Source organism: Brachyistius frenatus, unplaced genomic scaffold (genome assembly GCF_029030835.1).
Source record: "Brachyistius frenatus isolate BFR_SWC_R1_liver_20210118 unplaced genomic scaffold, ASM2903083v1 Contig_86, whole genome shotgun sequence".
Classification (NCBI taxonomy): Eukaryota; Metazoa; Chordata; class Actinopteri; family Embiotocidae; genus Brachyistius; species Brachyistius frenatus.
In genome coordinates this window covers 972,616-997,433 of record NW_027210685.1, presented here as the reverse complement: position 1 = coordinate 997,433, position 24,818 = coordinate 972,616, and the positions used below count along the sequence as shown (strand labels likewise).

The 24,818-nt window shown below is 40.0% G+C and overlaps 1 protein-coding gene and 1 long non-coding RNA gene across 3 annotated transcripts in view; one reads left to right on the top strand and one right to left on the bottom strand.

Annotated features, from left to right (window-relative positions):
• tshz3b (teashirt zinc finger homeobox 3b) overlaps positions 1-784 on the bottom strand; it is a 38,560-nt gene extending 37,776 nt beyond the window's left edge. For both annotated transcript variants that reach the window (XM_069709851.1, XM_069709853.1), the window contains exon 1: positions 361-784. The gene's annotated coding sequence lies outside the window, so the exon portion shown is untranslated. The remainder of the gene's footprint in view (positions 1-360) is intronic.
• Positions 734-17,879, top strand: LOC138627496 (uncharacterized). Its single transcript, XR_011311389.1, has 3 exons — positions 734-1,177; positions 1,340-1,436; positions 17,463-17,879. It is a non-coding gene; the product is annotated as an uncharacterized lncRNA (long non-coding RNA).
• Positions 17,880-24,818: the final 6,939 nt, after the last annotated feature.

The window sequence follows — 24,818 nt, the reverse complement described above, 5'->3', positions numbered from 1 at the left end:
GGACACACATCAAGAGCTGACACAACTGAAATCCTGCGCCTCTTACGGTTCAACCTCTCCCCGTCTCTCTCTCACTCCCTCTCTCTATATCTCTCCCTCTCTCGCTGTCTTTAGTAACCCTCTCACTCTCTTTCTGACATTCACTGTCTAATTCTGGCCTCGTTTATTTCAAACGAGCAGGCTCATCAGACGCTCGTGCCCATGGTTGGAAATGTGCGTAATACCAGTAAAATGCCAAATGAAAAGAGGGGAGCAGACGTGGAGATTAATGGTAGCCTAACAAATACACATTCCCAGTATCATTTACATAAACACACAGGCTGACAGCGGGATCTGAACGGAAATGCACAGGCTACTTACTTTACGGGCTGATCCTCCGCCGCGCTTTCCATGAGGTTTTCGCTTTTCCTTCCCGGCAATCACGCACAATTCAAAGCCAAGAGGTATAGCAGCGGAAACATGCCTAAAACCATCTCATAAAAATCCATTCGCTGGCAAGTCCCGTCGGTGGTCAAAAAAGCCACATGCAGCTTTTTCAGTTTGTTAATTCTCTGGACCGACAGTGGAGGAGCAAAGAGGAGGAGGAGGAGGAAGAGGAGAAGGAGGTGACGGTCGGGACTGGTCGCCCACACGCTGCCCTGCCTGGCGCGGCTACGTTATTTTGTCCAAGAGCGGTTTGAAAGATCCGCTGAGGGCAAGTCACTCAGTCAGTATGTATGCGCGTGCACGTGTGCGCGTGCACACGTGTTAGTGTAACGGCGTGTGTGTGTGTGTGTGTGTGTGTCTGCGTGTGCGTGAATCGATGAGATACGTGCTTGATTGGGTCTCCCTTGTTGTAATAATGTACTTGAGGAGGAGGAGGAAGAGGAGGAGGTGACGGGCTCAGGCTGCTCCCAATGCATGCAGGCTGGCTGGAGCGCACGATTCAGCCGAGCTCAAGCGCCTACTGCCAAACACTTTCTTGGCCACCGATGGTGCTTTTCTCCCTCTATTTCTTTACGTGACCTGATAGCGGCTATTTAAATCAGCCACGCAGCGAATCAGACGTGTGTCCCAACACTGAGCTCCGCTTTCCTTCTTGCGCCTCAAGTGACCGGAGAAGCGCAAAATCTTCACCAAGTGCTGTCCCCTTTATTGACGCTGGATGAGATGGAATAAAGAACTTATTTCTTCACAGGTAAGATGAAAATCTTCCTCAGTCGAGATTCAGGTTATTCAAATATTTTCTGGAGACGCAGTTGCTCCTTTCCTCACAGTCGTACACCTTACAGTGAGGAATAAAAGTTTTTTTGACTCAGCAGAGTTGAAGTGGATAAAAATATTCTCTTGCATTTTTCAGGCATTCCTCCGAGTGGGACGCGTGGCTTCGTGGCGGTGAAAACAATGGATACAAGATTCTTGTAAAGGCAACGGAAGAACAAGAGAGGGTAACAAGGGTGAGTTGCCAAAGGCTGTCTCTCTCTCTCTCTCTCTCCTCCTGTCTTCCTCTGAGCCAGATGTTGTGCTGCTGCGCCTCGTCTCTCACGCTCGTCAATAGCCAGAGAAACAGCTTTCTTCGTCGGATCCGCCGTGGGAGTCAGATCGACCCAGCCTTTCTGCCCGTATCGCTTTCCGAGTAAACCGGGGAGTGTGTCCGTTACTCCTCCGTTCACCGGTGCGTTGGAAGGATTGGTGATTGGTGACTCTCCGTAGATCGACAATGTTTTCGCCCTAATCTCGCCGCGACTGTGTGTGCCGCTCCACCACTGCATGCCGTTAGATCCGCCCAAGCATCTGTCCGTCTTACCATTGGCGCATCCATCAGTGTCACACACACACATACACTCACTCACACACACACACACACACACACACACACACACACACACACACACACACACACACACACACACACACACACACACACACACACACACACACACACACACAAACCGCCGTGCGCACGTTCCTTGCGATACTACAACACCCCTCCCACTCCACAACGTACACTCAAACATAACACTCATGCACACACACACAACTCGCTCTCCGCTCCCTCTGACTGACACAGACACCTTCTTAAAGCCAAACAAAAGAAACGCGTTTTTATAAAAGGAATTTGAGTAATTATAAATGTATACAAGAATAGATGAAACAGCTTGTGTCAGGTTGGTGAATACTTATACTTACATATACTACTTATGTGCCTACACGAAAGGTGTTTACCTGCTAAATTGTCCAGGTAAATAAGTGCATTTTGGTCAGTAACGATTCTCATCTAATGGGATGAGTTAAAAACCAATAAGGGCTCTTTCCAACTTATTTTAAGTAAAGTAAAAGCGGGTCTAAATTTTTTATTATATATTATTTCATGTCGCAAACTGCATATTATATATATATATATATATATATATATTTTTTTTTTTTTTTTTTTAAATCTCCTATAGCCTAGATACACTTTAGGTAGGACTACCGGACTACCGTGTGTGTGTGTGTGTGTGTGTGTGTGTGTGTGTGTGTGTGTGTGTGTGTGTGTGTGTGTGTGTGCGTGTGTTTTGCATCACACCTGAGAAAGCACTCGATTACGCCTTTTTTTTTTTTTATTTTTATGAAACTCTCTTTCACAAATCGTGGCGGAAAATGTTCTAAACTTGCCACAATGTGTTCCTTAATGGGGACGCACACAGACCTGACCCAATAAGCACGTGCACCTAGCAGCACTATGTCTTCGAGGGAAGAGGGGGGGGGGGGGGATTTATATCTGTCCAGACCAAACACTTGAATACAAAATGTTTTAGGAGAAAATAGCTATTTGTTGTCTTTAAAACTGCTCAATCTCACAACATAAAGTGCGTTACGCCGTTCTGTCGGTGGACTGAGTTTAAAAAAAACTTACGGTTCGTTGTGTGGCTGATGCGTTTGGAGAGAGTGCACCCGATGTCCAATTTTCTGCCAGTTATTTTCACTTTTAACTTGCACTTGATAGTCTCCATAAAACTGTGGTGGCTCTGGAGTTTTACCACTTATGTTATCTTCAACCACTGAAATGCCATAAACTCATGACGCCAAAGTAGACCTAATGTTGATACCAACCGTCTACAAACATGACTTGTAAAAACAGCGGTGTTAAAATGAAACAACGTACAGACAAGATTATGTTTTTGTTTAAATCAGGGTGCTTTATTTATATTTCCTCTCTTTCCGTACCATTAATAAGGTGTGCGTATTTTTTACTTGATCAATATCAATGATAAATGTTGTAACGAAATAAAAACAAAGAAATGCTGTTTGTTTAAACCTGAAAAATCACTGTTTGAATCAGTTTTCAAAATTATATTTACGATTATTAAATATGTGTGTGTGTCTGTGTGTGTGTGTGTTCGTGTGTGTGAGAGAGGGAGAGAGAGAGAGAGAGAGAGAGAGAGAGAGAAAGAGAGACAGAGAGAGACAGAGAGATCTTGCATTTGGGCTTGACGATGTTTACATAAAACTTTTTAAAGTACATACAGCACAAAGAAAAACGTTGAACTGTGTTTCAAAAAAGTAATTCAATATCAGTACAGCTGTGCGTCATTTATTAAAATCGACTAATATTCCCCCTCAAAGTCGTCAGCGCATCAAACTTGAATCGAAGTATATAGTTTACGAGACTTGCGGTGTAATTCGGCGTCAGATTTTGTTAATTCTTTTTGAAGAGAGTGACATTTTTAAAAAATAAACCAAATGAGCAAATCACCACAATTTAATTGGTTTACGTGGGCAAGAACACTACCTCAGAACAAAATAAATGCAGGTATTGTGCATACTTTCGGCCGGTGGATTAAACATCACAATATATCTACGTTCTTGTCTGGGGATGTGTCATGTTCTCACTGATATTAAAACTAATTTAATTTTGCTCTCTCTTCTTGTGTGGTTCACACTTGTGATTTTTAATTCGCACTGGCGAACATATTTACGAGAACAACATGCACCAAACAGCAAAATAAAACTGCACATCAGAGTTGTGTGGAATTACAGGACGTCGACTTTATAAAGGCAGAATCGTATATTTGAGCCACACACTGTATTTCGGACATGTGGAAAGTGTGTGTGCAAGTGATGAAAATGAAGTTAATCATGAACAGTTGTACCACTGATTCCACCAGCACCGGAACAGAGCATGAACGCATCAGTGAAAACACGCACATACGTCGGTCCAGTCTCCTAAAGGCTTTACGTTGTGTGTGTGTGTGTGTGTGTGTGTGTGTGTGTGTAGGGGAGGGGGTATGTGTCTGGTGTGCGTGCGCGTGTGAATGGTACAATGGGGAAAGTGAAGGCAATCGGGACCTTGCTTCTGCCTCCTGCCGCTGCTGCCTTTGGGCACAAGCCGCTCCAAAAGTGTCTCCACGGACGCACGGCAACGAGCAGGGTTAGTCACTCACGACAGAGGGATGAGTCCAAATTCCTTTTATTATTGTTGTTATTCATTAACGAGCTGCCAAGCTCGAGTCGAACATGACTGAAGTTACGCGCAGATTTGATCTAAGCACGCGCCCATACACACAAATATTCAGAGCGCTTTAAGGTGGCATTTCGAACTGCAACATATTTATCACATGGTTGTATTATGAGACACCGTCTTCACAGTAATATAAGCAGTAAATGCCAAACTTCCAATGCCATATTTTGTTAGCAGGGGGGATTTGTCACAGTCCACGTTAGGCTTTAGTTGGGGAGGGTTGATGATTTATCGCTCAACCCCGCCACTCTCTACAGCAACCGTAGTTTATTCATTTGTTTTGATTTTTTTCTTCCACAATGGGGACTTTGGCCTGGAGAGGCGGCGTTGCGCATTGCCTTCACGGCACACTGAATTCTAGTAGAGTGGATAAAGAGCCAAGAGGGACAGTCCGCACAGCAGTTTGGTAAAAACGCAGGAAATGTTTAAAAATAAAAAAGAGGGTTTGATATGCAGTAAACGCTATGTTCCCCAAAACCTAACGCACAACACCAGAATCCTTGTATCTGCTCTGCGTGGCCGCACATTTCAGGGTAAAAAGTAGGACAAAAGCTGATAAATATGAGGAAGCTTAACCAAATGAGTTTGCGCGTGGAGTTTCAATGGAAGTCTGCTCGAATTATATTCTTCTTCAAATCAAATCATTCACTATAATATTGAGTCTAAAAACTGTTTTCCTTAAAACACTTTTAAACATTTTGCTACAAATTCTCTGAAAATGTAAACTTTCTGTCAGTACCAAATGGCATTAAGTCAAACTAAACTTTTAAACACATTGTTTGTTGGGAAGAAAAAAAAAATCTCGTAGAAAAGCTGAAAGAAGAAGCCTCCTTTGAATCCCTTCTTTTTTATCAGTTGATCTTTTTCCTCTCCACAACCTGCTTTTTGTCACCTTGTTTTTGATGTTCTTCGTCTCAGCCTGAGGCCTTGCCTGTGGCTGTTGGCCGATACCTCCTGCCTTGCTCCCCTCAATTTGAGAGAGACTGTTTTATAATGTAGTGTTAAGGTTTCGTCGACATCCCAATGACCTCCAAAACGAGCCTTCCCAAACACACCCAGTGGTGATGGTATTCACTATGAAAAAAACAAAACACCAATTTGCATGGATAGAGGAAGAAGAAAAGGAGGCCAGGGTTAGACTCTCCTCAAACAACCTTAAAAGTTACACACTCTCACCAAAAACAAGACAACGCATTGACAAGAGGAGCTGAAAAAGATTGAGTGGATGCTCTCCCCCCCCTCCCCTCTTGTCCTCCCTCCCTCCTCCCTCGTTGGGTGTGCTGCGGAGCTAGCAGGGTTGAGAGGGCAAGTGCTGACCAGCCCTCTTTCTTTCTCTGTCTGCTGTTACTAGGTCACCACACACTCATATACACACGCACACAACAGAGGCACACACACACACACACACACACACACACACGCGCACACACACACACCTCTCCTTGTGGTCAGTGTTGCCACCAGGGAGAGGGGTAATTTAAGCCCTCCTTGATGTAGCCTATTCATCACTGTCCCGTAGTCCATGCTTCAAAATTAAAGTCTGATCTACAAAGTTAGACTGAAATGAGATAAAAATTGGCAGAGGTCACAGAGGGCTGGGCCAGTCAAAACACAAAGCCATGCCTCAGCTGGGCCAATATAAGGAGCTGCTTTTATTATTTGTCTCTGTATTTTGTGGGTTAGTTGTTGCGATTTTAGTTTTTGTTGGGTGGAAAAAAGTCAGACTAACTTATTGGGAAGCCTGGAGGGTTATTGCAAAAAAAAAGTTATGGGATTGGCCAGTAGACACGACTGATACTTCATTAGCATGGCCTTGTTTTGAAGCTACATATATATATATATATATATATGTCATCTGTGTAACTATTAGCCTAATAATAGTAATAGTAATAGTAATAGTAATAGTAATAGTAATAAGCCTAAAATAGTAATAAGTCTAAAATGCAACTATAGGACATTATACACGGGCATCTCTGTGAATATTCTGGTTAAACAGTGATAAAGACAAAAGTGGTTCAAAGACCCACCCTTAGGTATGAATGAATAACTTGTTTGTGTAAAGAAAAGACACATTATAGTCCATGATTGGTCTCAATTAGTCATAAAAATTAAAAAATAAAACACTGAGCCCAGTTTCATTTACTAATTTAATTAAAATACTTCAAACATGATTACAAATTTAGATGTCAGTTAAAAGCCGGTTTAAGATGTATGGAAATAAAGTCAAATGTTATCAAAATGTCTTCATGTCCCCATTGTTTGGTAGTGAGATACTTCACTGATGTATGTGGAAAAATAACAACAATTTCCACAAAAGGATTTTATTTATTTTTTAAAATCTTCTGACCTTGTTAGAATGAATTGATAGAAATGGTGGTAATCCTTCCTGCCTACACAAACTGGTATTTGATCAGGTTGATGAAATGCTGCATTGACCGATAGCAGTGCAATGGCTGTAGATATCAGTTTTATGTTACACTGGCTATCCATGCGTTATTTGGAATCTGTTTAAAAAAGTACTATAGACATCAGTCACAGATACAGAGCACATGAAACTCAGTGCCAAATCAGTGCCTGATACCCGAACAAAAGGAATCTGTCTTTCAGACATTCTGAAACATGTTATCAGTTCGAACCTGGTTTGAAACATTTTTTATAAAATTAGCAAAAGTCATCAAATAATTTGGAGTATGGTTTTAGAGCTGTTGGAGCTCTTTGCTCAGGGTTTCTGCAGGAGCCCAAACAGAGAATTATCATAAAAAATTCAGGGAAATGGAAATTAGCTTCCTTCATGCGGATTCTTAGATGAGGAGGATCAGGACGAAGAAGAAATGAGTAAATCAGACTGCAATCATGCATTTGTTTAAGTGTGTCTTGATATCCAAAAACAACTATGAACAATATTTGTCTTCCAGTTTCTTACAACAAGGTCAAGGATGGTCTTCGCCTTGTTCAATCAACTGACTTATGTGACATTGCAGGACGATTCTTTAAGAAATGTTTTTTTTAAAGATATACCTTTAAGTCTGTTTTTGAGACATATTCTGTATTTACAGCAGGAGAGGAAGGATACGCTTTTTTTTTTTTTTTTTTTAATTACACTGCGTCTGTAAGTGAGAAGCACAATTGCATTTTTAGTTGTACAAGTCATAAATTGTTAAGTAAATTCACAGATATTTTTAGAAGGAGTAGGTATTTCTGAGGAAATATTTGTGTCTAATGTCTGATGCAAAGTCTGATGAGTTACACTGTTTATCAGTGTACAGTGTGACGGCGCGCTGCTGAGTGAGTCACTGCTTCCTCCTTCCTGTGAATGTGTGTGTGTTTTATGTGGATGTGTGTGCGGAAACCACGCTGACAGCTGCAGCTCATTACAAGCACTATTACTGATGGGGACTGCTGGGGGAAATTCCTTCTTCCACAGAGCAACCCCCCCCCCTTCCCCTCCCCTGTTTACCGCACACGCACACACAAACAGACACACAGGTTGAGCTTGTTCATAAACGAGAGCCGCAACATCTGTAAATGAAACAAAAATGGAACAAAAACCTTTGCTAAACATTTACTCCCGAGTGAAAAAGGAAGAAAGAGAAAGCTTCTGTAAAAAGACAGTGACAACACCTTACATCCTCCCGGTTGCTGGAGAATGAAAGACATCCTGTGGCTGAAGTGTATACGTCTACATGTAGAATACATAAGTCGTGTAGGTAGGTGTGCACGTAAACACAGACACATCCACAGCCACAGGGTGAGCACTCAGGAGGAGATGAGATCACCAGGGCACTCTAAGCCTGGCTATATTGGCAAACAGCAGCGTCTCTCTTACTCTCACTCATACACACACATAGAGCCACAAAGTATACAGTGTCCAGTGACGTTAATGAGAGGGCTGAAAGCCAGACACACATGTGCTAGAGTCATTAGGGAAGACTTCATAGCTACACTTCAGGCCACTACACTCCATTACTGTACTTCATTGGGTACACTGCTCGAAAATAGTGGTTTCTCAAAGTCAGGTTCAGGGACCACCAGGGCTCCTTCTGGAACCGCAGGGAGTTCTTTACATAAAGGAAAACACCCATAACCTGTTGTTGTTTTTGTTATTTACTTGAAGCATGTTGCAACAATAAGAGGATCACTTATTATTATTTTTATTTAATATTTCACAGTCTTTAATTGCATGGCATGAAGGAACATTCAGATTTTTCTATCGGTCAGAGTCCAAGTTTTTAAGGTAAAATTTCAAAACAGAACTGTTGATTTCTTGCTGATTAATTATTTCTCTGGAATTATTGGCACCCCCAGCACTATTCACTGTTCATGTAGTACTATTTTTACGTATACTTGTTGTAATAGGTGCAGATGAGCCCATCTATTAATGTCAAATGTTGGTTTTAAATGTGTAGCTCAATTGAGAACTGTCTTAAAAAGTAGCTTCATGAAAAAAAGAGAATACAAACAACCATAAATTGCATATGAAAATATAAAGACTGTACATGATACAGACCACAAGTGGAAAGTGAAAGTTGTATTTAAAAGTGCATTCATTTTCCAAATTCAAAGTTGAACTTTTATCAAAAAATGAAATTCATTTGATCAGACATCAAAAAGGAACAAAAGTTTCGGCTGACTTCAAAGTTGATTTGGAAGAATAAAGCTGTCATTATTCCATATTTTTCTTATAAACAAATTCCATGAAAAGATCAAAACCAACAATGTGTTCGTCTGTCTCTCATAGTGATGTCCATAATCATTCCCGTCATGGAGCTGGTTCATGTTTATTTGGCTCCTCATTCAACACATTTTTGCATTTATTTCTGCTTTATTCTCAGTCATCCTGTTAATCTATTGAAAGAAAGAAATGTTTGTAGCTTTCTTCTTCTTTTTCGTTTCTGTGCCATCCACAGGCTGGGTGCCATGTGGCACAGTGCTGCCTCTCCCAAAGAGCCCATTTAGCAAATTACATTAATTTGGGTTTGGGCTGAATGAAAGCACAATTTGAGTTTATTACAACATATCTAAAGTCATACATAACATGCCTGTTGTCTGATTTAATTTGATTTGAACGCAAATTTGAGATTTCTTGCTGGCTTTTACAAAGTGTACAACATGGCAGTAAATGCCTGTATCATCAGCATACAGACAGATACTGGAACATTGTTTTTTATTTGTAATTGTAACCTTAAGATTTGGCCATAAAAATAAAAATAATTCATCCATCCATCCAATTATCTATACCCGCTGTATCCTGAGTAGGGTCACGGGGTGGCTGGAGCCCATTTCAGCCAACTTTTTGGCAGAGGCAGGGTACAACCTGGAATGGTCGGCAGTTCATCACGGGGCAAACACACAGAGAGAGAGACAGAAACAAACAACCATTCACACACTCATTCACACCTAGGGGCAATTCAAATCACCAATTAACTGACCATGCATATCTTTGGCTAGGAAACCTGGAAACCTCGGAAACCTACGCAGGGACAGGGAGAACATGCAAACTCCACACAGAGAGGCCCCAGCAAATACAAATAATACAAAATAATTCTGTCTACAAAGGTTTATTGCCACACTCTGCCTCTATCCTTTCATGTAGGGTATTAGACAGATAGAGTGATGGTCCACTCCATGCTGTAATGTATCTATTACATTAATCAGCCTTTTAAATTGGAACAGGCTGCTTTTATTAATTATGTTCAATGTGATGATGATAGGGCCTCTCCCAGACATCCCTGCCTTGTCGTTTGGACACACCAATCACTTCCACGGAGAAAGAAAGACAGTGGAGAGAAGTAAAGAGAGCGTCATTACAAGCAAATGAAAATAGAAAATGGGATGAAGCTAAAGGAAGCAAAGCCTTACGGGCAGCTCTGGATTTGAAATATAGTTACTGCAGAAAAATCAGCTGCTCCTCCCGTCTGCAAATATTATACCAATAGAGTAACAGCATTTCATTTCAAAATTTCCTCCTGACAAATTCAACGTTCAATGTTACTTTTATTTCAATACAATTAATTCCACTCTAATAGGATGTGTGTGTGTGTGTGTGTGTGTGTGTGTGTGTGTGTGTGTGTGTGTGTGTGTGTGTGTGTGTGTGTGTGTGTGTGTGTGTGTGTGTGTGTGTGTGTGTGTGTGTGTGTGTGTGTGTGTGCATAAAATATTTGGCAGTAAAGAAGATCAGGATTTTAGCACTTTTTCACCACCAATTAGTGAACAATCAGACTGGGTAGACTGTGTTGCAAAACTATTACAACTTACACTGAGAACCCTCTGATAATGGGGATTGTTCTTTAAGCTTTACCACAAACTCCATTCACACCAGTTGTTTTGGGGTAAATTTCACAGACTGATAGACCTACGTCATATTGAATCTGTCCATCTAAATGGCCAGGAACAAAAAACATTATCATTCTTGTATTGTTTTATTTATATGCTTTTTTTTTTTTCATTTGGGTGAAGAGCCCCTTTTGATGAATTTGACCACCATGAGGTACCGTTAGTACCCAAAGGACACTAATATACCTCAAACATGTAGGCCTAAGCACAGCAGTGGCAGACATTAAAAATATTATTAAGTTACTTTTTTTTTTTTATACTTAATATACTTACAGGCATCGTCCATTATGTAGTGTTTTCTTTAGCATATACAACATTTCTAATGTAGTTAATTAAATAAATAAGCTACTGTATGAGCTTACCAAATACCACGACTGCAAACACTGATTTATTTTATATCCAAGCAGCAAAACTGAACAGTTTCTTTAAACAAATCCCCTTTGATACATCAGAAAAAAATATTTGGACGTTTGCTGACAATAAAGTCACAGCGACAACTGGAATCGTTCTGAGCATAACCACTTTGTTCTGCAGTGAAGAAAAAAATATTTAGGTGAATAAGGCGACCATAGAATCACAATAACATGTCAGGCAGTAGTTCACAAGAGCTGGTATTAACAAGAGCTGAGTCAGGTCAGGTTGCATTGAGTGTATGGGTTTGTGGTGCTAAACGATCTCAGCAACAAGCAGGTCAAACTTTTTATCATGCAGTAGCACTTGAATGAATTTGAAACTTAGCTGTTATAGTGGTTCACTATGTATTGGCTAGGTAACATAAGAAGGAGGTGGGTGAGTTCCAGCGCTACCAAAATAATTGGCATAACAGATATTTTCATAATTTTTTCCGCAAGCACCAACTACATCCACCAGTATAAGCAAGGTTTTGTTTCCCCTTTTTATTGTCTGAGCGACCATACTCGACCCTCTGTTGAACCAAATCTCACCAAAAGCTTTTGTTGGTCGTGTTTTCAAAACCAACAGAGCAGATGTCTTAAACTATTAAAATAAAATTCAAATTGAAAAAAAAAAAAATCAGTTTCCCTTAAACATTGAGCCCACCTGTAACCCGACTGGTATTGTCAAAACTGAGACCTGAATCCAGCCCAAGACCCGAGGCCTTACCAGATGAATGCAACATAACTACATGGAATCCACTTTGTCTCTTATCCGTTTGTAGCAAACAGGAAATATGCACGACATTAACACCAGTGGCCAGTAGAGTCAGGGACGGAAAAAGAGAAATTTAGCAATAGATTACATTTTAAAACCATACAAGAATAACACAGCAGATGTCAATGCCTGGAATGGTATTTTACAGTGCTGAAGATTAGCATGAGGTTGCAGAAACTCAGGAGTCGAATGCAGTATATTTGAGGATGTACAGTATGGTAAGTGTGTGGGGAACACTCCACACTGGATACAAATCATGAGCCGATACTCAAGTCACGTCAGCCCAAAGGCACTTCAGCGGCACCCGGTGTTTATCTTATTGTGACATTCTCCTTGCTATTATGCTGAAGCTTGCCTCCTGCACCCACTGCTGCCCTGTACAAGATACCTGCTAAATAGAAGGAGAGATGGATTAGTTTAATTTTGGTAGAGAGAGAGGAATAGATAGGTAACATCGCACATTTGTTATCTGTGACAATGCTGACGCTGTTTCACTTACGAGGGGTCCTGAAGTGACACGGTGTTGTTTTATTCTGCATACATATGTCAACCCATCTCAGTGTGAAGACATATGCATGTGTGTGTGTGTGTGTGTGTGTTTGTCTTTTATATGAGGTTTAGTTTTTAGTTTTGAACTCATAGGTCGTGGAAAGGTTTGAGGTTAGTATTTAAATATGTAAAATTCAATGAATGCAACATTTTTGTTCAAATACAGGTAATTTGCATTGGTACATTTGTGGTATTCTGTTTATTATCAGCATAATAAGGAGATATTTATTTTAAAAGTATGTGCAAAGAGTTAATGACCAATGCAAAGTGTTCATTCATCCAAGAGTATTTGGAAAAAAAAAGATCACTATTAGTTTATTTTGTATTTTTACTGTTATCATCATGGAACATCATTTTTTGGAGGCAATTCAAAATGCTTCATCAAGTTTAAATGATGAAAAAGTTCATGCTAATTTCAAAGACGAGTTGATTTGTTCAATGTTAATCCAAAACCGCACTAAGTCTGGCTCAAGTGTTCTCTCTGAAGGAGAGTTCACAATATTCAACTATTAACAACCCAACTCCAAAACAACAACAACAGATGATTACCCTGCTTCATTGCCCGGACGATGAGTATGACATTTATGTAAATCATAAGCTATGACCTATGCAGACAGTGCTCAACACCACCATCATTAAAACATTAAATCACTCGGCGTCTTAAGGGAGAATTATGTTTGTTCTACCAATGATCCAGAGAGTAGAATAATCTATGACAAGGTGTGCCGAAGCTGTCGGCCACACACTTCGGTAAGATGCATAACTTTGGGTATCCTTCTAGTTGTCACCCATCGTCTAAATTTAGCAAATCAAATTAGATGAACATTAACAATTTATAGGAGACAGAACTGAGTAGGAGTTACGGTATGTAATACAATTCTCCCTATAATAAATACGATACAATGAAGCCATTAGAGAAATATCCATCAGTTGAAATACACTTCAGAATTTTACACACCTGAACCGTGTGTGCGTAATTCTCATGTCCATACCTCCCTCCGAACATAAACTCACTCTGACCCCACGTTGAACTGATATCCATATGCTTGTCCGTGCCTCTGCTCTCACAATAAATGGGACACTGTGTTAAATGCAGGCACCCCAGGGTGCAGCGGCCACAGTTTCTCCCTTACAGACTGGCAGTCAGGTGCCGCTTGGCCCCGAGAAGATGTTAGCTGACATGACATCCACGTTGGAGTCGTGTCCGCTCCACAACTGCTCCATGCCTGTCTGAATTAGCGCTTCACTGCCGGGGCTGAAATGGCCAGCGATCTGCCGTACCTCGGGGGAAGCGAGGAGAGGTCAATATGCTCAAATGATTTTCCACTTCTGCAGAGAGCGAGTAGTCCTGGCTTTAGGATATTTAGTGACATGGGGGATTGTTTTCTGCCATGATTTTTCTAATGTGACTGCTACTTCTCAAACGCTGAGATGTGGAGTTTTATCTGCGCCAGTGATGACTGATGGTCGTGAAAATCGTAAGCACTGTCCTCGACAGTAAACAGATGCTGACCAGCAGATCACCATGATCGGGCCTCCGAGGTTTTGGTCTCGCACGGGGATGTACTGTGTGTACCGCGAAGGGTGTGTGTTTGTGTGTGTAGTCCAAAGGAGATTGTAAAGGCTTTCGTTCTGAACTGTCAACCTCCCAGAGAGGATCAAGTGCTAAGCTGGGGACTCAGGAGCTCAGTGCCTGGTGTGTATGTGTGTGTGTGTGTGTGTGTGTGTGTGTGTGTGTGTGTGTGTGTGTGTGTGTGTGTGTGTGTGTGTGTGTGTGTGTGTGTGTGTGTGTGTGTGTGTGTGTATTTGTGTGCGTTTGTGTCCACGAGCCCACACTTGTGGTTTTAGGGACCGAAGAAGTGATATATCCTTTTATCTGTTACCGTGGGTGACCACAAGCCTGACTGCAGTTGCCCCGCATAACTAAATCCGCACACTGAAAGGATGGATCAGTGTATGTGTGTGTTTTGGGATGGTTAAAGGTGCACTGGCGTGCAGGGCCGTTCTCCTACGGGAGAAGCACAGAGGTGAAAGGTCAAACACACATGTGGGGGGTCAGTGAGCAGCCTGGCAAGCGGAACGGAAACCTCATGCGCGAACACACGTGTCCGTTACCGTGCGTGTGTGTGTGTGTGTGTGTGTGTGTGTGTGTGTGTGTGTGTGTGTGTGTGAGAGGCAAATGAAAATAGACTTGAAAGAAGTTAACCATTAACCATAGAATCAGACCAACTGTATGTGTGTATGTTCAATGGAACACAGTTACTTTCGCAGAGGATCCCTTCTCATTGTATAATTATATTAGTACTTAAATATGGCCGACATGTCAGACAATAACTTGTCTAAAGTTGTTTTCGTGTACTACCTTACTGCCCCTCATGTAAAGCGTCATCAAAACTGTGATCTGTATTACTGAATATTCTACATTACATAGGGTTGCCGATAACTTTCTTAAACACATTGTTTTTACTTGATATGATTAGACTGATTATAACTTTTCAAAATAATAAATACGACCTAAACTAGTGTAAACAAATCACAGAATGGTGATGGTGAGTGTTATTTGTGTCTCCTAATCCCATTGACACAAAGGAAGGTTATCGTATTTTGAAATTGAATTTCAGGCATCGGAGTGGCTGGATGAAGATGAAAGGCCGATACAGTAAAGGCTAATACAGTGGTTCTCGACTCACCTTGCTTGTGACCTCTTCATACTAAGCAACATGTACTTGAAAAGCCTCATCTCATGCCTTCGAATTGTGAACAGTTGAATTGAAACATGCTTTTTGCGATAAACAGAATATCATGTGGGACCTCTTTTGCTACTTATTTTCTATTTCAGTTATCATTTCTTGACACATTGCACTCAGCATGAGGGTCAACACCTTTACCGTGGTTGTTGACCCTGATGCTTAGAATTACAGGGTCAATGCATTTTAAAAATACACTAATGGATGTAGTTTTCGCAGAGTGTTCTCACAGCCAATAGCAACTGGTTTTAGAGTTTTTCTGTTTTACAGTGTGCGGTGTTCAAGTCAAAATGACCTGCATACAAATTTCCCAAATGAAAAACACAAACTATATTTCTTCATGATTATGAAACTCACCGGTCTTATTTTCTCTAAAATAAATACATAAAATGAATAATAATATAAATAAAAGTAAAACAGAACATATCTTAAATATTCACTATGTTCCACTTAATTATATCCATTCATCATCTACTGCTGACTGGGGCAATTTGAGGGGATTGAGTTCATTTTTGTAATTTCAGTAGCAGGCGGGTGAATTTTTTTCATTATGTATTGGAAATATCTTATCACACTCAGAAGTGTTGGGTAATATTGGGCATGATGCATCAGCAGCCTGGGGTAAGAACTTCTTAAGATAACAGTTGGAGGAACAAAAAAATATGACGTTCACTAGATTGTTTACATTGATGGAATGATTGGTGACCAGGAAAACCACAAGTCACAATATACTGAATCATGATAGAAAGAAATAATTCTTGAAAGTGTTCGCATGCTTGACCAACAAATTTGATATTAATAGAACACAAAGTTGTTGCCATGACAGTACATGATGCTTCAAACACGGATGTTACTGTAAATAAGTTGCAAATTCAAAAACATGGATACCTTATCTTCAACCCAAACGAACAGCAATTCTATACAATCACCACAGTCAGTCAGTGGACACCCAAGATTAGTGTCACTAATTAAGAATTCAAACAAACCTTATTCACAATCTCCCCTTTTGGTTCCTGATGTTAATAATGGCCAAAAATATTTGTTTTGACAGTACAAGTTTACCTTTGAGTTTTAGATATCAAATGTCATCACTTCATCATTTTATCTGATGAGATCTTTGTGTGACACTTTTTAATCACTAACGTATGAATGCTTAAGTTTGACTTTGACAATCAAACTCCAATCAGTTCATTCTGGAGCCAAAGTGAGTGTTAGTGTGAAATTTAAAGAAAGTCCCTTTAAGCTTTCTTGAGATATCACGTTCATATTAAAGAGCTGTATGTGAAGTCACTGTGACCTTGAACTTTTGACCACCAAACTCAGCTCATTCTTCAGTCCAAATCAATGTTTGTGTCAGATCTGAGCAAATTCCCACAAAATATTCTTGAGATACTGTGTTCACATGAAGGGGATGGATGCACGGACATACAGTGAACCCCAAAACGTAACGCCATGGCATTCAACTTTTGTTTCGATTTAAAATATCAATCAATTATGTCTTCGTTCAACTTGATCAAGTGGTAACCGAAATAAATGCGATGTACATGTAAGAATTGCTGCGGATTTGAAATGTATTTGCCGCTGCATATGTATTATTTGTGTTTTTGTTCCCATGAAGGAAAAAGACTCAGTTTTACAGAATAAAGCACGTGAAAAATGTTTGTGTATTTCACACAATCTTACGCTGCTGATGCTAGTCATATTCTTGATACTGTATTAGTAACTGAGTGGACACGGCTACATGTTTTATCATTACTCTAATAAACCCCTCTCTCTCTCTCCTTTCATATCTTTTCTCTATTTATAAAACACACCAAGCTCACTCCGTCAACCGATGCAGTAGCCACAAAAGCACGACTTTCATTTACACATTTGGGATGAGGTGATTCTGCAGGAACATAGAGACGTACAGCCGACGTGATTCTGCCGCTCCTAACGTACTACACCGTGGCTTATGCTGTTGTAGCGGGAGGCGCTGCATGTTAGATGGGGGGGAGGAGGGCGGGGGGTCAGGCTACCTGACAATGCAGGGAGAAATGTGTTAAAAGCCAAACCGTGTTTGTCGTCATGTTTTCACAGTTACGATTTAAACTACAACAAGACTTGGTGTTACTGGAAGGACAGAAGGACGACTCAGTGTTTCGTGGTCACAATCTCATCTCTGCTTCTTCTATGTTTGGCAGGTCGGTGCAGAGATTTGCAAGATCATTGATGCAGCGTATTTGACCTCAACCGGAACCGTCAAGCTGCTAGGGTGTGAGAGACCACACACACACACACACACACACACACACACACACACACACACACACACACACACACACACACACACACACACACACACTAAGATACAAAGAGACACATTACTCTTTGCTAAGTAGAAGTTTCACTCATCTGTTAATGTCATCGCTCACTACTCCGCCTTCACATCACCGATCAGTAAGTCTTACTCACACACACACACACACACACACACACACACACACACACACACACACACACACACACACACACACACACACACACACACACACACACACACACACACACACACACACACACACACACACACACACACACACCTCTCTCCACATCAGCCATCAGTTTGTCCAAGAGACACATAAATGTACATCTTCACATTCACGCAGAAAACTTTTTTACATCACACGTCACATTACCCCAGATTCACACACACTCGCGCACACATGAATCATCACACATCAGTTATATCTTTTAGGCTGAAGGAGGGGGGAGGGGGGTGGATGGCAGCAGGAGGGGTTGACAGGGGAGAGGAGGAAGTACACAGGAAGTACATTAGTTATCACTCCCCTGTCTTCTCCACCTTTTCACTTCTTATTACCACCCGACGTGTCAGACCTTGGCCGAGCTACTTCTCCTTCTCATCCCACCCCTTTCCTTTTCTCTTTCTGTCTCTCTCTTTCTCACACACATCCCTTTAAAACTGACTTCCGTGCTCCACTTTAATGTCGGACACTTGGATCTAGATGACACTTGGCAAGCCGCAGAAGCCGCAAGACAACTGGATGAAATATTTAAATGAAATATGGCAGGGGAATAAGAGGTGAAGTGAGGAAGGGGAATAAATGATGGAGAGAAAAGAATACAATACAGAGGATGAGGGAGACAATAGTCAGACGGTGAGCCAAATTTGAAGAATTTCTTGTCTTGGCTAAGGAAGGGCCAGCTGACAAGAAGTGCAGGTGAATTGGTTTTCACCTAAATGTAGCCTGAAGGGATACAATATATACCACTATAGTATGAGATCACGTCACTCTGTCTTGGAATCATCAGCAAGTCTTAATGTGTCAAAGTGGAATCAGCAGCTCAGCGACTTAAAGGAGGTATAGAATCATGAAATCATGTTTTAGATGTTTTAGAGACTTTAGAATTAGGTTATGACAGATTTTTTTTTTGTCAACAAGAGTAAAAGTCTATGTAGCCATCCTATTGACTCTGAGATGGCACTAAATGCTAATGCTAACATGCTCAAAGATTATGCTGATGTTTTGTAGGCATGGAGTTTAATACATCATCTTTGTTTAATGTGTTAGCATGTTGCGACTTAAGAGTAGAAACCCCTTAAAGTCCCTCTCCATGCATTGATTAAAGCCCATCAAAACTACGTATTGTAGAAGTTAAAAATCCCATGCCTCAACTTTACACCTGTAGCTTCAATGATTAATCATCGATGAATATGCAAATAGTCCCAACCTTTATCTCCACCCACCATCCACCACTCACCTGCAGCTTCAACTGGCTGTTTGATGAAATGAAAAGCCCCATCCTCAATATAAATGGGATTTGTTCCTTAGGTAAGAAATGCTAGCTCTCCAAATCAGGCTTTTTGAGACTGTCATTGGTACACTGCAGTTCCAAAGCGCAAAAGCTCAGCCATCTTGTTGATGTTCATGCTCATGATATGTCTGCTAGTATTGAAATAAAAGAAACCTCCACCTGGACTAGCTAATAAGGTTACAAACGTGTTTGGGTTTCTAAACCCTCCCGAGTACCACTGCAGACCAAATGGAAATTCTGTCAATGTTACATTTGCTCTGTAGCGCTAAACACAAACTACATCTAAAGCTCGACTTGGATTTGGTATTAAGGAAAAGTCAGGTAATCATCAGTGATTACGATTAATCCTCAAGGGAACAAGAATGTCTGTACCAAATTGTATGAAATTCCACCAAATATTTCTTGAAATATTTTAATCCCGAACATATCCGCTCTCGTGGAAGAGTAAGGGTCGTCCCCTTACTTCTATGTCTTTGGAAGTGAGTGGCTGGGAACCATGGGTGTCTTAACAATATTCCGTGCCAATTCATACAGCAGGTGTTGGGATATTTAACTCAAAACTTGAGGTTAGTGTGGCATCACGGTGGGTGCAGTGGTTAGCACCGTCACCTCACAGTTGGATTTGAACATCGGCTTCAGCTGGGGCAGGCGAGCGTTCTGTGTGTGGGTTGCATGTTCTCCCTATGTCCCCTCCGGGTACTCCTGTTTCTTCCCACTATCCAAAAACATGCATATCAGGTTTATGGGTGATTCTGAATTGACCATATGTGTGACTGTGAGCATGATTTTTCTGTTTCTGTCCAAAGTTAGCTGCCATAAGCTCCAGCCCCCCTGTGAACTTGTTCAAGATAAAACAGGTATAAATAATGGATGGGTATGGATTTAGCCCTGGTGGTGACACTCGATAATAATTTTCGGGGATCATTAAATTCTCGAACTCTATGGATGTTAATATCTGACAAGGTTTTTGGTCCAATTTTTTAAAGACATTTTTGAATATTACTTTTGGAAAACACTATGCAAATAAACCTTGTTATTAAAATAGCCCGAACATATTTGTAAAAAAAATATCATCAAGGAGCCAGGTGACCATCAAATCAGAGGGGTTCATCCTCCGGGCATCGTTAATGTCTGTACAGTTTAATAACAATCCATTGAACAGCGTTTGAGATATTTCAATCTGAAACAAAGTGATGTGTCAAATGACATACTTAGAAAGGTTAAAACAAAATATAAAAAGTCATCCTCATGAGACTCTCTGACGTCATTAATATCTTAGTTAAATTTGTGGGGAGTCTATAGTTCCACCAGTTTACTAATTGCCTCATTGTTCTGTAACTGAAGGTAGAATATGATACACATTCAGTTTGTATGTGTCCTTCAATAAAACTGAGGTTTCAGAATTTCTGATTAAGTTGAAAGTCATTTTTACCCTTTTTGAACGTGATGAAAAACTAGTCTTTATACCCAGTTACACAACTCAAGCTGATGTTTGTTTGCCAGAATTCATGTTTTTACTGGTAACTCAAGGTGTTGCAGAGTTGCCGCCAAACTTTTACTATGTATACTGACATATACGCAGTGCTCTGTCTCAATAATGGCTGAACATATTGCTAACACCACAGAGCTCCTACAGAGTTTGTGTCTGTTGCAATGCGTACATTACAGACTCAGTTGAGTTACTACAATCAGAGCTCAGACACTTTCAATGGAGACCCAAGATAGTTCAAGAAAAAAGTAACACAAATATGAACAGAAAAGAGTCAAAAAATTGCCAAAAAAACAAACGCAGACAAGAGTGACAAACAGAAAATAAAATGTAGAATAGGGACAGAAAGCCTCCACATAAATTAGTAGAGAAAGTTTTTATATTTTTACATAGCATTTTATTCCATTGTTATGTAGTTATAAATCACTCGTCTCTGTTTGTCCTAAAATATATTCTACCAGTAAAACAAAGCAGACAGAAAACGGTCTCTTTTTTTTTTTCTTTTCGTCGCTCAGATCTCTTAGACATCAATATCATAAAATCATGATCTATGATCTTCCATTAATATTTGATTCCATGTTTCATGCAGGACAAAAGATGTAATAAAAAAAGCACTTCACATGTGTATATGCGTCTTTTATTCAGCTTATTCACACATCCTTGCTTTTTAAGCTCTCCTTAATTGATTCCTTTGCTTACTGTTTTTGCAAATGCTTTTTTTTTAGGTTTGTGCACGTGCATGCTTGTTAATGTGTGTGCGTGCGTGTGTGTGTGTGTGTGTGTGTGTGTGTGTGTGTGTGTGTGTGTGTGTGTGTGTGTGTGTGTGTGTGTGTGTGTGTGTGTGAGATTAGGCCTTTGTGTATGTTCTTTATGTACATTGTCGTACTGTACATCTGTAAAGATGTGTGTGGAGGTTGTATTTATACTGCATATTACAAAGCTGGACATCAAGCCTATCTGCCAAACAAGTGGAGCATCTGTTAGCTTGTACACACCATAATACATGTGAAAAATTAATACAATTCTACTGTTTCCTGAAGTTCTTTTTTTACATTTTTTTAAAGTCAATAAAAAAATGAAGTTTTGATGATAAAGTGTGTGATGTCATTTGTAATGTTCATGCATCATCGCACGTGATACTCCCATTCTCCTGTGTGCAGAAATGTTTCATTATTTACAAAAAAATGCTCCCATTTTTGTGGCCAGAAAAGAATCACACATTTATTTAATAATGACTTAATAAATTTGATTTTTTTTATTTTTTATAAACTGGCATCACAAAATAAACTATGAGGGCACTCAGAGAGCTCAGACCTCTGCCAAAGCTAATAATCCACTCTTTTATAATATGCAGATCTGCAACTGCAGCCATTATATGTCTGGATATATTTCCCAAATTATTAGAATGATATCAAAATACACTTTTGCATTGCTAAATCCTCTCATCTGTGCATTGATTGTTAATGTTTTGCCATTATTGAACTTTAGTACCAAATGCTAGATTTTAAGATGGATGGAATTTAGTAAGCAAAATGCTCGATCTCACAAAATTAATGCAAGCAAAAAAAAATCGGAAGACCCACCCCCTGATTCAGATCTGTTCCAAAATTGAAATGGTTCATTCTTGGCCGATGCTACACTCTTCCAACAAGTTGCACGACACACAGACAAGACAGACAAGACAGACAAAGAAAAAAAACACACTGAAAACATAACCTGCTCTACCTGGAGGTAAAAAAAAATAAATCAGGGCTTGGCTGGTTTAAGACCAGCATCAAATTGAAAAAGCTGACTGGCCTACACACAAGCAGGCTGGAGAAAATAAGAGGTTCTCTACATGTGTTCTACATCCATGCCAACAGTTTCTGGTTATTTTAGCAGAGAGGAAGGGAAAAAAAAAAAAAAAAAAAAGCAGATTATTCTCCAGAACAGATTCTGCATGCAGCAATGAAAATGCTAACGTACTGCCATCCAGTAGTTCACGGTAAAGTATTACTTCAAATAAACATTCTGTTTCCGAGTGCTGTGCTTTGTGAATAAATGAAATGGAGAAGGAACAGAGGGGTTTTCTCCTGTGATTGGGTGCAGATGTGAGCTCCAGTCTGGGTTTGGTTAAAGTCTTGCTGCCAGGAATATTTGCTTCAATTCAATAAATAGAGCTGTTAGAAGCAAGGCATTTCCTTGTCACCATGTCAAAGTTTCAGAGCGGATGTTTCACATTGGGTGTTTTCACTCTGCCTGTCCAATGTTTAGCCTATACACTCAGTTCACTACAATAACACTGTAACCTAAGAATGTTTAGTGAAAAGCTACAGTGGCTTATTAAATTATTACAGTAAACTTGAATTTCGACCTGGGTTTACAGATATGAGTATTAGAGTTTGATTTCTACACAACATATTTACATTAACAATAGACAACGTATAGTATGTGATACAAACAATTCCCTGTGATAAACTCTTGGGTTTAATCAAACTTAACAAGAAAGTATTCTCTTGTTTGTTTTTATACATTCATGTGTAACGTTTATTATGTCATTCATAAGCAAATAATGCATTAATAAAAATAATATGTCCCTTATGTAATATGGAGACATGTTGATAAACTCCTAATTTGAAGGTTACACATGTGTTGGAGGAATATGAAACTAATCCTGTAATTAAACCATATTTCAGTGTTCACCTAGATGTCATGAACATAAAATCATAAACATACATATAATCAAGTCAGGGTTATTACAGGATGCGGAATAATGGGATATTATCTTAAATAGTATGCATTTCAAAGACGTATTAATGTTTGATAACTATAGCATTTTCTTGAATCTTATTTTGCAAACAACCTCTTTAACATTACCCACAACATATATACATATAACATACTAAATCGATATTCAATGTATTTGCAAATAAAGTGTGCAGACCACAATTAAGCTGCACATTTGGTGGACAGGTGAAGTACTTAAAAGTGACTTCATATTCCATATTAGCCTCATATCAGCATACACGCACATTCAGCACACTCATGTCCTCATCATGTCCGCCATTGCTCTCTCAGGGCTCCCTTTCACCATGGTGTCTTTTCCTTTCCTTTCCTCTTCCTCCCTCTCTCCTCTCTCCTCCCCTGTGCCCATCTGCGATCAAATCATCGCATGGAGAAATCCTGGTGATCCAAGAGGGCCAGGCAGAAAGGTCACAGAGAGAGTCCGTAAAATGGATGAAGCCTAATGATTAGCTCAACCTTTACCTAATCAATAATCATTTATCCAACAATATCACCGGCAGCCATAGCTCCATTTGCCATTAACCTCAGCGGTGAGGAGAGAGGCAGTATTGTTTCCTCTGGCAGCTTTATGGCACTCAGATGAGTGGTAGTGGCTGGGAGGAAGCTTAAGGTTGGATCTTGATGGCTCAGATCCTATTAAGGGACTGTAGGTATTTTAGTGTAGCACTGTCATATAATTACCCTTTTGAATGATTGATGGTGACACTGGTCATACTGTTCAAATGGTGGAATAGGACGGTCTTTTACTTGAAAGATAGAATGATAAAAATGTCTCTATGTACAGTATATTCTATTAATTACTAAGTGCACTATTACAGTTTTGTTAAATTGCCAAATTCTAAAACGTGTAAATGTGCTACTGTCAAGCCAGACTTTAAAACCTTCACAAATGGACTTTTATCATTTTTTTCCCCTCTGTAGCTCCATTTTGCTCTTTGCTGCAGGTTTAATACATAAAATGAATATCTTTTTTTTTTTTTGCCTTAATATTAATCTGTAATCATTTACAGCAAAATATTGCAAACTATTTTGCGACGTGAGAACATCTCTTCACATGGTCTCTCTCTGTCCGACACACACACATGAAACGGCGGCAGCAGCGCCTGTCTCCACTGTGTCTATCAATGATGCCATCTTCATCATTACCTCTCCTGCTTTTATTGCCTTTAATGACTCCCTCCCTCTTTTCATTAATTCTTTATCGATTCTTCATGACATTGCCTGAATTATCTTCCAATTACAACAAATAAAAGAAAAGGAAAATCCACCGGAAAGACATGCCTCCATGTGTGTTTGTGTTTAACTAGCTGCACAGATATAGTCGCTAGTGATGGGAGTAATGTCTTTTTTGAGGAATCTTGTGGCTCCGTTTCTTTCCAAGAACTGATAAAAAGAACGTTTCAGCACTCATTTTTATTATTTCAAAGGGTTGGGAGTTAAGGGCTGTATC